The following is a 14,368-nucleotide window of genomic DNA, read 5'->3' on the forward strand; positions in this document are numbered from 1 at the left end:
CATCACCGGGGAGTCAGGAAGGAATTGTCTCCTACCCAGTTCACAACCAAGTTGGCCAACAGTTCAGATGGTCCTCAGACTACTAACCAGAAGTCCCAGGCACATCAGGAATACATTCTCTCCCCTCCCTCAAGTGACAGTCTTCATTCCTCACAAGCAAACAAAATGCTTCCCTGTGCTCAAACCTGTTTGCACTCACTGAGAGGTCAATAAAGTCCCTTTTCTCTCTGCCTTGTTGGGCATCAATTCTCCTTGTGGGTTTCAATGCTCAGTCTAGAGTACCTTGCTGTAGAAAAACCCAGACTCTGGATCCTCCCCCAGAAACTCCCCAGGGTAGCTGTCAGCCCTTCAAACTTTTTCTTCAGTAGAAGCCAGAGAGGGGACCAGGGAAAGGGGAGGAGAGGGAGCAGAGGTCAAGTGGAACGGCATCGGTGGGGGGGGGGGCTGTGCCGCCTCATTCTGACGAGGACCCCTAGAGGACCTGTCCGCTGCGGGCTGATGATGGAGACATGTGCACATACGAGCTTCCCAGGTTCAGGAGCTGCTCGTGGGGAACAGCCTGGACCCACCATCTGCTGAAACCAAATGGAAGAATAAAACATCTCTTTGTAGTTCACATTTCTAAAGTGAAGTTTAAAAAACTGCCCAGCAATGAAAGGAAATGAGAAGTTGGTCCCACTTCAGGCTTGTTTGTGAGTACTCATTGTTGGGAAATTAGTACATGGAAAAAAGAAAATAAAAATAGAATTACTTTATTAATTTTAGAAATCAGTAATTCCAAAGGGTGCCTTCGCCATGGCTCATGTGGTCAGCAGCACACTGACTTTCCTCCACTCTCTGGGAAACTTGTGATGCGTGCTTCCCCCTTCCCCCGAACCCTTGGAAAAGGGAAGAACAACTTTGGTAGATAATGTTGTTGGGATTTTAGGCTTGTAGGAAGTAAAGCTTAATTCTGCAATCTGGAAAAGAAGAGGAAGCAAAATGCAAATAGCCAAAGAGCCTCTTTTATATCATCTCTGTGTGGTAGCAGGGGAGGGACAGAGAAGGCCTAAGCAGATTTGTGGAGGAGGCTAAAAGGGATAGAAGATACATGTGTGCTCTGATGGGGTATAGAACGTATCAGCTGAATGTCCCCACTGCCAAGTTCAGTCAAAACCCAGCTGACGTGTTTTCCCGTCATCTCAGTAAAAGTCTGGATTGGCTGATTGGCAACAATCTACTGCCACTGTTGCTTGAAGGCTCTGGGGACTGAGGCAGCAAAAAAAGAAAAAAAAAAAAGAAAGAACAAAAGAAAAAAAGAAAGAAAAGAAAAGAAAAAAAGTACCATGGACCCCTCACAGCGCAGGTGGATGCTTCAGCCTCGGTCACGCCCCTGCAGGTGCGGGAGTAGCAAATAGGTTCTTCTTCTGGGCAGTCGCGGCTCATCTTTTAGTGTGAGCGGGATCTGAAAAAGAGAGAACCAGCTGCTAAGTGACCAAAATGAAGAGTGTGGGGTTTTATTTACAGCAACGTCTGGTTTAGTTAACACTACTGAAGACTAAAAAAGTTGTGGCCAAATAAATGTTCACCTTGAACTTGAAGACTTTTCGTTTTAACCACTTGGTTGGAAACCTAACACATTCCTGTTCTGCTGCTTTTTTCTGGGCTTTTCTTAGTTCCTCCCTTCCTTTTGCTTTTTATCTGGATAAGAACATTTTATCCCTTTTGCTTCTTAAATATAAAATGCTGAATATGTTAAGCTTTTCTAGAACTGTAAGGTCAGCATTGTTAGCGTTCAGTGTTGAATTACAGGGAAAAACTGTTCCATGTACGCTTCTGAGTTGTGTAAGTCTTTGCTGAATGCTGGGTTGTTGGAAAGCACTCTGCCTTGGACCGCTGTTCCCATCCTGATCATACACACCTACATCCTACCACCCAGTTTACAAGGACATTACTCTCACCGTGCATCCCCTGTGAGGCCCTCCCACTGCCTTCCCGTTTCCACTCTCCTGAATTCTGTGTTTATCTCTCCCTTGTTTGGTTTTTAAAAACAGGTTTATTTATTACATATACTCCTAACCATAAAAATTGTGTTGTTTTCACAATTTTGTGGTTCAGTCTGACATTGCTGCCGTAACTATTATTATACGTGATCTCAACACACAGCTGGGAAAACTTCTTCAGTTATATACTTAGGAGTGTAACTGCTGGGTCCTGGATGCTTCCATCTTCAGTCCTCTAAAAATAATGCCCTATTACATTCCAAAGTTGTTTGTACCAATTCCCCCTTCTAACCCCCAGGGCAGCTTCTCTACCTCCCCTACATGTGGAGAAGGGGGATTGCCTGAGTGTAAAATATTTGCTAGTCCAGTGGGCACACAATGTGTACCACTACTGTGGTTTTAATGAGCATTGTCCCAATTAGGAATGAGGTTGGGCCTCTGTCCAAGTATCTATTGTGCATACATGTTTTTTTCTTCCATGAAATGCCTGGACATGCCTTTTGGTTATTTTCTTATTGAGGTTACTGTTTATTGATTTAAAAAAATAAAACAGCTCTATTGAGATATAAGCCACACAGCATACAATGCACCCATTTAATGAGTATAATCCAGTGGCTTATAGTATATTCAGAGTTATGCCTCCATCACCACAATCAATTCTAGAACATTTTCATTGCAAGGAGATGAAACCTACACCTACTAGCCATTGCCCTTGCTCATCTTGTCCTCTGGCCCTAGGCAACCACTAATCTGTTTTCTGTCCTGTAGGTTTGCCTCTTCTAGACATTTCATATGAGTGGATTCATGCAATATGTGATCTTTTGTGTCTGGCTTCTTTCACTTGGCATAATGTTTTTAACGGTCATCTGTGTTATAGCATGGAGCGGTTCTGTCTGCCTTTTTATGGCTGAATAATACTCCATTGTGTGTGTATGTTATTTATTCATTCATCCCTTGATGGCCATTGGGGTTGTTTCTGCCTCCAGGATATTAGCAGTCATGCTGCTATAAACAATCATGTACAAGGTTTTGTCATATGTTTTTATTTCTGCTGGGTCATATGGTAACCCTAAGCTTAAAGGTTTAAGAAACTGCTAACCTTGTTTCCAAAGCAATTGCACCATTGTTAAAACATATACAACTTGCAAACTGTTTTATTTTATTATTTTTTAAGTTTAGTCACTCTCCCCATTCTCTATCTTGTATAGTTTTATTTTTTCTCTAGAACACTCACCATTATGTAACATACTATCTGTGTTTCTTAGGTGGTTTGTCGTCTGTATCTCCAGTTAAGGTTTTGGGGCTGTTTTATTCACTGCTCTGTGCTATATGCCTAGTGTAGCTGCTCAGTAAGTATTTGCTGAGTGAATCAATCTTTCACTTTAACTGGAACGTTAAGTCCACTCACATTTTTGTAATTACAAATACTTTTATTTATTTCTACTGTCTTCAGTTGGGTTCTTCTTTAAAGATTTATTTATATTAGAGTGGCAGAGGGAGAGAATCTTCAAGCAACTCCCTGCTGAGCGTGGAGTCCAATGTGGGGCTCGATCTCAGAACTCCTGAGATTATGACCTGCGCTGAAATCGAAGGTTGGGTGTTTAACCAACTGAGCCACCCACGCCCCATCTTAAGTTGTGCTTTCTATTCATCCATACTCATGTGTTTCCTTTTCCTCTTTCAAGTTTTATAATTTCTATTCTTTTAGTAGTTACTCTATTTATTTTTGCATTTGTATATACTGATTACGGAAAGCTGAAATGAATCATCATCTTTACCTTTTTGCTTTACAAGGTAAAGTTAGACTACTTAACTCTGATCATACCTTCTGTCTTGCTTAACACAATACTGGTGTTGGATATTTTCATCCCCTTCCTTTTTGAACTTCCCAAGAACATGATTACTTTATTGATTATTATGCTTTTATTTGCTCAGGTTTTTCTACATTCTTTGCTCATAAGTCAGTTTTGGCATCTCAGACCTTTCTCTGGTATCATCTTCCTCTGTTTGAAGTCTATTCTTTAGAATCTTTCCTTCTGTGAAGGTTTACCGATGCCAAATTTGTCTGGGTTTTACATGTTGGAAAATGTCTTTATTTCATCCTCATTCATGAAAGATATTTTTGCTTAAAATACATTTCTGGAGGGGTACTTATTTTTTCTCACCAATGGCAACATCACACTGTAGTTCGGCTCTACTACTGCTGTCGAAGGGCACACTGTTGTCAAGCTGGCATTCCTTTGGAAAGCCTTCCTTGGCCGTGAGGGGCTTAAATTTAACATCTTTTGTCTTTAGTAGTCCAAAGTATGGTATGTCTAGATGTGGATTTCTTATGAGTCACTATAGCCAGTTGTATCTTCCATTAGTTTTTGGAATATTTTTAGCCATTATCCCTTCAAACATTGTCACTGTCTCTTTTTAAATGTTTCTTTCTAGAACTCCAATTGTCTAAATATCTATCAGGTCCTCTCATTTGGCTTTTCATCACTTTTTCTTTCTGTCCCGCAGTTCATGTAATTTCTTTAAATATATCTCTGAGCTCATTAAATATCTTTAACCTCTAACCTGCAGTTAAGCCCACTCATGGATTTGAAAACTGTAATTACTGTATCTTTGCAATTCTAAAGTACTACACAGTTCTTTTTCAAATCTGCTTAGTCATAATTTTAATCTTTTCATTTTACTCATACTTTTACTTCCTCAATTTATCTAAACACATGAGAAAATTTATTTTTCATTGTCTGGTAATTTCAGTATCTTAGTCTTTGTGGGTCTAATATTGTTGTTATCTGCTACTTTGCTGACTTTTGCTTATGGTGAAATGATTCCTTATTTGTTTTGTGGTTTTAAACTGTGATCTCACAGTTCTTAGACCTTTAGCTGTAAGAATTATTTGAGATTTGAGTTGAAGGAAGATTCTTCCAGAAAAAATATGCATTTGCAAAGTATATGTGCCTGGGGTCACTATTAGCTTTGGATCACCTTAGATTAAATTCTCCATTTGAAGTTTTTCAGGGTACCTAGGGAATATGAATTCATGCCCAACCTTACACAAGGGCTAGTTTGTGGTTATAAGTCATCAGGGGACAGTCCCCTACTCCATCTCACTCAGCACCCAGGCTCCAGATTGGCAATTTTCTTTCAATGCCTGAGGGAGAAGAGGTAAAGTGGGAGGGGAAGGTTTATTTCTGGTTGACCTTTACATGGGGAATACAGCCCTTTGGGGTCCTATCTTCATGTGAAGGGTCTCCAATTAGATGCTCCGCCTGTTGTCCATGATACCTGCCATAATCCTGGTCCAGAGCTGCTTGGATCTCCACTCCTGCCTGCTGATAACCCCAGGGCAGGAACAATGCACAGGACAACAATGCTACTGTGTTTCCCCCCTCACTGCCTCCGTGGCCATGATCACAGCTTGGCTCTTTCTTGGTAGGATTTTGAAAAACCAGTCATTGAAGTTGTCCATCTTCTTCTTTGCTTTGATGTCCTGACCTGGAAATTCTCTCTCTCTCTCTCTTTTTTTGAAATGCCTATGGTTCGTACTATCTATACACTCACTTGGTGCTTAACAAATAAATGAGGTTGCATCTTCTTAGGTTAGTTTTAAAGTCAACCAGCCCATAGACATAAATTATTATCAGAATTACCCTTAAAAACCTTGAAGCCCTTATAAAAGACACTGTACTGGTTTGGCCACTATTGGAGTCCAACAAACCCAATCTGTCCTCCAGCCTACTATTCTTCCAGTAGTATCACAGTAAGCAACCGGGTTGTATTACTGTAACACAGCAAATAAAATACTTTAAACACTATGGCCAACATGTGCCAGGGGGAGTGAGGAAAAGCAGCCAGGCATGCAGAACTGCTAAGGGAACAGATCACGCTCGTGCTCACTTTGAGCAGTACGTCCCCTGAAGGGGTGGTTGACAGACTTTCCCAAACCACCCAAATCACTGTTTCTTACACCTTTCTTGGGGGGTGGGGGGCTCTGTCTTGCTTCTGTCCTGTGGATACACTCTTTTAAGTGCAGAGACAGCATCTTACACATCTTCGCATGACCTGAGCCAGCTCCTAGCATTTTGCCACGTACTTGTTTATACTGGGGCTGCTTGGAAAATACTGGGTCAATGATGGGAACAACGGTCAACAGCAGTTTGTCCTATGGGCAGCCAAGGATTGCCAACTAACAATGCAAACTTGGCTTCCGCAAACACCACAGCCTCGTGTGAAAAGCCGTAATCTGTGCTCCAGACCAGCGCTCCTACCACTCATCGGCTGCGTGGAGGAAAAGGAAGCACATTTTCAATGAGGTCATCTGACTCACGGCTTTTCCAAATGAGAAAAAAACAGAGGATGCATCGTGACTTCCACGCCACTAAAGAAGGCCCAGACCTCAAACAACACAAATGTGTCACTGCAATTATTTTTCTCCCTCCCAGGTCTGAAGTGAACAGGAGAAATAAAATTAAAAACTTAATTTTTAAAATGACTTAAATGCAAAGGCTTTTGTACATTGTGCCTTGTAGATGGGCCCCTAAGGCCATTCCAATGGGTTAGAGTGGCCCTGATGGTAACTTCTGGCAAAGTTCTGGTTTGATAAGAGAGTGAATGAATCACTTTATTTATATCCTGAGTGACATTAGGAGAAAGGGACAGCTGGGGCGTGAGGGCCAAGCTGCTGGCCCCTCACCTTCCCGGGGCACAGCTCCAGTATGTAGGAATGAACAACACAGGCATAAGAGCATCAGATCCATTTCCTGAAACCCTGCCTGGTGACACAGAGGCGCCGGGCACAGCTGCAAGGGGCTCGTTCAGAGCGGAGGCAGCCCCGGAGGCACTCTGAAGCCAGCCCCAGGGGAGAAGGGAGCGAGCTGGCTGACCACAGCAGTACCGCGAGAACTCAGGCCTCCCCGAAACCCTTCTTCATGTCTAGCGAAACATATGGGCACTTGGTTGAACGCTCAGATGCTAAATGCAACCCAAGTTAAGGGTCCGTCTATGGGGGAGAATTTCTGCTTGCAAGTAAGTGTAGAAGAGTTTTAATAAAACGCTATTTTAAGGAATTTGACTGTAAAGAACTGAAGTCATATATGCAAGAAGCCAAATTCTTCTAAGAAAAATGGTCCCTAACTCTTTTCTGAAAGTATATTTAACTCCTATAAACCTGTAAAAACCATGTCCCCTCACTCTGGTTCATTTTCTTACTTCAACAAAGCAGTCAAATGGGCATGACAGAATGATGTCGCGGAACAGAGAAACCTGTCTGGACAACTTTTCAGTGTTATTCAGTGAAAAATGTTTCTTTTTGTAACTCCATTTTGATAGTTAAGGGGAGACCATTTAACATGTTTGCAGGGCTGTGAGTTTTTTGCATGAAAATATTTAGTAACTTCCCTTTAATGAAAATTTAAAAATTGCAAGGCTGATCTGAATCAAAGTTCTTGACATCTAATTCCATGATCTTTATACATCTATCTAGTTTTGAAACATAATCCACTTAAGCATATTTGGGATATTAATATATATGTTTACATACATTGTGTTTTTTTTAAAGATTTTATTTATTTGACAGAGATCACAAGTAGGCAGAGAGGCAGGCAGAGAGAGAGGGGGAAGCAGGCTCCCTGCAGAGCAGAGAGCCCGATGTGGGGCTTGGTCCCAGGACTCTGAGATCATGACCTGAGCCGAAGGCAGAGGCTTAACACACTGAGCCACCCAGGCGCCCTTATATATATTATGTTTATATATAAAATGTTTCTATATAATGCACATGTACATATATATAAAAATATATATAAAATCTGGATTTATAAAACAAATCATTAAATCATTAAAAGGAAAGTGATTTACAAAAAGTTTATTTACTTCAAAAAAGATTTAATTTCTTTATAGAAAATTCTCATAATGAAGAATGGTAGAGTAACCCAAGGCTATGTGCTGAAGTCTGACTTCTGCTATTTATTGGCCTTCTAATCTTTGGGACTTATAATAATGATTATTGCTTTCTGAGCATAGGACAAATACATGTTTGCTCTACAAAAATCTTTGGTGGGGTATACAAAGAGATTTTTTTATGTAGGTTTGAGTTCAAAAGAACTGATATATAGGAGGATTTTGTCTATTCTAGAACCTTAATTTCTAGCCTGATACAAATTCAGTCTTGTTCCTCCCACAGCAGATACAGCATTCATTCAAAAAAGATGCTGGGGGACGCCTGGGTGGCTCAGTTGGTTGGATGACTGCCTTCGGCTCAGGTCATGATCCTGGAGTCCCGGGATCGAGTCCTGCATCGGGCTCCCAGCTCCATGGGGAGTCTGCTTCTCTCTCTGACCTTCTCCTCGCTCATGCTCTCTCTCACTCTCTCTCAAATAATTATTATAAATAAAATCTTAAAAAAAAAAAGATGCCGGATATTAGTGGTTCTTTGCCTAAAGATCAGTGGAAGAGCAGACTTTCAAGTACTTGAGGAAGGTAAATGGAAGGACCCTAGACCACTGACTTTCAAACTTATTTTTAGTGAAAAATACATCTTATATGAATACATACATAAATATCTTTTTGACCTAAACAGAAGTCTCACAAAACAATTCTTACTTTTATCACAGATGGACCCTCATTCTTTTTCTCTCTGTTCTATTCTGTTCCATTGTAGGAAGGGTGGGAGGGAAGGGGAAGAAATGGTTATGATCAGTGGTACGCTAGTGAAGGTTTAACAACTGGTTCTCTGTGGTAAAACGAACAAAGGCCCCAGCTTTGTGGTGTTGGCTGATTCCCACCACAGCCAAATTCAAGTAACCCACATGAGGAAGTTACTGAGTGTTCACAGCGTTGGGAAGACACATGCACCACTGGCTCTGGTGAGCCTGGTCATGACCCATTACCTGATTTGATGACCCACTGTTTGCTTATGACCCCATCGTTCACAAATTACTGTTCTTGAGTCTAGAGATTCAAACTCCTTAGTATTTCAGGGGAACCTGAGAGGGGCCAGTAGAAATTGTTTCCAGGAGTATTAAGGGAAAGCGCCCATGCTAGGGACGACAAGCTGCCAGGGCACTAGTTTGAGGGGAAACTACTCTGATGCCCACTAGGCATCATCTGTCTTCAGCTTCCCCCAAACTGATCATCTTGGGAAAAGGAGAGGTACCAAACAATAACTTTAGGAAAACCTCAATCTCCCTGAGATTCAGTTTCTTTCTTGTAATATGGGAATTACAACTTGTGTACTTCACCAGATTAAGGGCTAAATAAGATAATCCACATGCCAGTGTTCTGAAAATTATAAGGGACTCTCCAGGAAGGTATTCACATGAAAATGATTCAATTTAACAAAATTTTAATTACGGGTAATTAAAAAATGTCATCTGAGCTCATCAATCATCCCCACCCTCTTGACTCTTCTTCCCCTCTGTGGGTCTCTGAGATTCTGAAATAACCAGTGCCTCTCAAGACTGCCTCCTTGGATGGTTCCACTGTAGCCTCTTTCTTTTCTGTACTTTGCTGCCTTTTTTTTTTTTTAAACATTCTTTCCCTCAGAGAATTTATCCGCTTACAGCTAAACTCTGGATCTGGCTTGAACTCTTCCCTGGTTTTGAGAAGACTTTTCTGAGTTGAATGTTCAGCCACCATGTCAAATTTGACTTTTAAAATACTCAGTGTTATCTGTCCCATGCATCTACAATACTCGGTGCTCTACTTCTGTCAATGGCACTTGTACTAGCCCAGTTACCAACGTTTAATTTAAATAACTTACAACCACTTCACCCATTAGCATGGCTACCTTTCAACCATTAGCATGGCTACTATAAAAATAAAAAAAGAAGTGTTGGCGAGGGTGTGGAGAAAGGGAACCCTTGGGCACCATTGGTAGGTGTGTAAAATGGTGTAGCTGTATGGAAAACAATATGGCAGGTCTCCACAAATTCAACATAGCATTACTATGGAAAACAATATGGCGGGTCTCCACAAAATTCAACATAGAATTACTACACGACTCAGCAACTCTACTTCTGGATATACATCTAGAAGAACTGAAAGCAGACTTGACCAGGTATTTCTACACCCGTGTTCATAGCAGCATTACTCACAAGACTCAAAAGGTGGAAGCAAATCAACTATCCACTGACAGATGAATTAATAAATAAAATGTGGTACAGACATACAATAGAGTACTATTCAGCCTTCCAGGAAGGAAATTCTGACACATGCCACAACATGGCTGAACCTTGAAGACATTATGCTAAGTGAGATGAGCCAGTCACGGAAAGACAAATGCTGCATGATTCCACTTATATGTGATATTCAGAATAGTCAAATTCATAGAGACAGAAAAGAGAACGGTGGTTGCTGGGAGGTGGGGGAGAGGAGAATGGGGAGTTACTGTTCCATGGGGAGGGTTTTAGTTTTGTAAAAAAAAGTTCTAGAGATGGATGGTGGTGATGGTTGCACGAAAATATGGATGTATTTAATCCACTGAATGGTACATTAAAAAATGGTTAAAGTGGTAAATCCTGTGTTAAGTGCATTTTGCCACAATTAAAGCAGATAGTCAATCAAAGAAGCTAGTCCATAGATATTGCCCTATCATTTACTCTGCTGTAGGTACCATATGAACTATTTATCACACACATTGTCTTATTTAACCCCATATTTGCACAGTTGCAAAGAAGCTCTGGGCTAAAAGTAGGGGAAATCTGTCTTTGTCCCCTAATATCCTTCCCCATCTGCCTGTGGTCTCCGCTCCCTTCACTTCCTTTGGAAAACAGCTCCCACTTGCTCCATTCCAACCTGGTGATTATGGCCAGACTACAAATGTCAGGACCATAAGCATTTTTTAAAAAAATTCCAGTATAGTTAGCACACAGTGTTATATGAGTTTCAGATATACAATATGGTGATTCAGTGATTTCATACGTAATCCCGTGCTCTTCAGGCCAAGTGCACTACTTAATCCCCTTCCTCTACTTCACCCATCCCAGCCCCCCAACATCCCCTCTGGTAATCTTCAGTTTATTCTCTATAGTTCAGAGAGTCTCCTACCCTCTTGATCACAAAAGCTGGCAGGTGATCCAGACCTGGCCAAGGTCCCCACCCCCCGGGGCCACAGCAACTGCCACAAGAGTTGGTCACGTCATCCAAGCCAAGCAAATCACAGCCCTTCCTCGGGATTTCTATATCCTAACATAAAAAGAGAAATACTGTTTGTACTCTGTGGTCATGAAACTGGAAAGAATAAGGCTGAAGCTGCTCCAACTCTACTCTCCACTGATCTGCTCCATGGAAGAAAACTCATAAAGAAGGAAGAGGGAGGTTTACAGAGCTGTGAAAAGAAATGGAAAGAGATGAAGACGGAGAGAAGAAACATGAGGCAGAGAGAGAGATAGAGCATAGGAAAGATCTCATGACGCTTAGCTGGAGTCACTCTAATTCTCTCTACTCAAGTGAGCTCACAGGTGCACGTTCTCCTTATGTGTCTGAGAGATTTATCGCTGTAACGGAGTCTGGGTGCCCGCGGTGGAGGATCCCCGGTGAGCACTGTTAGAATGAAGCTGAAGTTCTGAACGTGACTAAAATCAGAAGCGCGGAGACAGGAAACACGAACAGAAGAGAGAAACTCAAGGGCGAAACTGACCAGTGCACCCCTCAGAAGAAGGGTCCCTCCGGTCTTTGCTGAAGTAAAGTGCTGATCAGGCATTGGGCAGAAAATCTATCTTGAAACTATGTCCTCTCCATCTTCTAAAAAGTCCCAGAGGAAGAAATAGACAAGTCTCAGCTGAAAAAGGAGACCGGAAGAGACATCCTCATGAGACTGCTGTGATGATGAGGAGAAGCAACTCCATGTAAAGCCCCAGCATTTGAGGCAGAGCAGGTGCCCCACGGCTAGTGGCTCCTGCTGTCAGGAGTTTTCAAACTGCGATGACAAGAGGGGAGAACTGGAAAGCACAGGCGCCCGCGCGAGAGGACACAGTGTGAGTTCAAAGGCTTTATGTGGGAACTAAAATTTCCTCTCTTCAACGCCTTTCTCTTTAAAAACTGTTTCTGTTTGTGTTATATTAAAAGTAATTCATGCACCTTCTATATACTAATAATGAAGCAGGACAAAAGTAAATTGAGAAAACAATCCCATTTATAATTGCACCAAAAATAAGATACTGAGGAATAAACTTAACCAAAGCGATGAAAGACCTATATTCTGAAGAGTCTAAAACATGAATGAAAGAAATGGAAGACGACACAAAGAAATGGAAAGACAGTGCATGCTCACCGACTGGAAGAGCCAGTCTTGTCAAAACGTCCATTCTACCCAAAGCAATCTATACACTTAATGCATCCCTATCAAAATACCAACCGCATTTTTCACAGAACTAGAACAAATAATCATAAAATTTGTATGGAACCACAAAAGACCCTGAATGGCCAAAGTAATCTTGAAAAAGAACAAGACTGGAAGTAATCAATTCTAGATTTCAAGATATACTACAAAGGTGTAGTAATCAAAATAGTATGGCGTTGGCACATAACCAGACACATAGATCAATGGAACAGAATACAAAACCCAGAAATAAACCCATGATTATATGGTTACTTCATCTATGACAAAAGAGGCGAGAATATGCCATGGGAAAAAAAGCCAATCTCTTCAACCAATGGTGTTGGAAAAACTGGACAGCTACATGCAAAAGAATGAAACTGGACCACTTTCTCACACCATACACAAAAATAAACTCAAAATGGATTAAAGACCTAAATGTGAGACCTAAAGCCATAAAAATCCTAGAATAGAGCACAGGTAGTAATTTCTCTGACATCGGCTGTAGCAGCATTCTTCTTGATGGCAAGAAAAACAAAAGCAAAAATGAACTACTGGGACGACCTCAAAATAAAAAGCTTCTGCACAGCAGAGGAAACAATTAAAACAAGAAGACAACTGCGAGAAATTTGCAAATGATGTATACAGTAAGTGGTTAATATCCAAAATACATAAAGAACTTATGTAATGCAATATGAAAAAACCTAAAGAATCCAATTAAAGATGGGCAGAAGACATGAGCAGACATTTTTCCAAAGAAGACATAAGATGGCCAACAAATGAAAAGATGCTTAACCAAATGCAAATCAAAACTACAATGATCCGACCCCTGACACAAATAATACATTGTATGTTAATAAAATAAACAAAACAAAACCAAGCACCACAATGAGCTATCACCTCATTCCTGTCAGAATGGCTAAAATCAAAAGCATAAGAAATAGCAGGTGTTGGCAAGGATGTGGAGAAAAAGGAACTGCCATGCATGGTTGGTGGGAATGCAAACTGGTGCAGCCACTGTGGAAGACAGCATGGAGGGTCCTCAAAAATTAAAAACAGAAATACAATATGATCCAGTCATTCCACTACTGGGTATTTACTCAAAGAAAACAAAAACACTAATTTGAAAAGATACATGCACTCCTGCATTTGCTGCAGTATTTACCATAGCCAAAATATGGTAGCGACCCAAGTATCCACTGACAGATGAATGGATAAAGATGTGGTACAAACACACACACACACACACACACACACACACACACACACACGCACGCACATGAATATTACTTAGCCATAAAGAGGAATGAAATCTTGCCATTTGCAACAATGTGGATGGATCTAGAGGACATAATGCTAAGTGAAATAAGTCAGAGATACAAATACTATATGATTTCACTCATATGTGGATTTAAGAAACAAAACAAATGAATAAAGAAAAAAAAAAGAGATAAACAAAAAACCAGACTCTTAAATACAGAGAACAAACTGGGGAAATTATCAGAAGGGAGATAGGAGGGGGGATGGTTGAAACAGGGAAGGGGATTAAGAGCACACTTTTGATGATGAGCAGAGTAATGTATAGAATTTTTGAACCATTATACTGTACTCCTAAAACTAATATAACACTGTGTGTTAACTATATTGGAATTAAAAAATTCTACGAATGACTGAAAAATAAAGGAATTTTTAATAGCTTCCTAACTACAAAAAAAAAATGTAATCCATGCACAAATTAAAAAAAATCAAATAATACAAGAGGCATAGGGTTAAAAGTGTCTTCTACCTCAGAATCATTCCTGGCATGTATGTGTGTGCGTGTGTGTGTCCTTTTCAGAGCAGCCTATGCGTATACAAATGTATATTCCTGCTCCCCTTTTTATACAAATGGGAACATAACCTTCAGTGGGCTTCTTGGGTATCTTTTATTTAACAATGTATCTCAGAAACTGTTCCATATGTATCTCAGAAACTGTTCCATACCAAAATAAACAACTACTTAAGGGGAACTCTTTAGATTATCCGTAGAATCACTATTCAAATCTAAAGGGACCTTTCTAGGGAGGGTCATCTTGTG

This window comes from Enhydra lutris, unplaced genomic scaffold, assembly GCF_002288905.1.
Source record: "Enhydra lutris kenyoni isolate GAN:26980312 unplaced genomic scaffold, ASM228890v2 scaffoldscaffold20, whole genome shotgun sequence".
Classification (NCBI taxonomy): domain Eukaryota; kingdom Metazoa; phylum Chordata; class Mammalia; order Carnivora; family Mustelidae; genus Enhydra; species Enhydra lutris.